Source organism: Eimeria mitis, genomic scaffold (assembly GCF_000499745.2).
Source record: "Eimeria mitis Houghton genomic scaffold, Emh_scaff2445, whole genome shotgun sequence".
Classification (NCBI taxonomy): domain Eukaryota; phylum Apicomplexa; class Conoidasida; order Eucoccidiorida; family Eimeriidae; genus Eimeria; species Eimeria mitis.
The window spans coordinates 7,865-8,227 of record NW_013570782.1 but is presented as its reverse complement, the minus strand read 5'-3'; positions in this window follow the sequence as shown (position 1 = coordinate 8,227).

Below are 363 nucleotides of genomic sequence, written 5' to 3'. Positions count from 1 at the left end.
TGCTGCTGCTGCTGCTGCTGCTGCTGCTGCTGCTGCTGCTGCTGCTGCTGCTGCTGCTGCTGGTGTTGATAGATAGAGAGATAGAGGGGTTTATCTATATGTATATGCAAAGGAGACAGTTGCATATTGAGTGTATTTATAATATTTATTGAGGAGACAAAAGGAGACAGTTGGCCTATAATATATCTGTTATCTAACCACCATGGTTTGTGTATTTGTGTATTTTTATTTGTATATGTTGCTGGTGTATGTATAAAGGGTTTATTGGGGTGTATATACACCTCAGATAGATTACTATAAACCCTATTTATTGCGTGGGGTTGTTTACTTCTCGCACAAAACCAAAAAGATATATCTCTCCCC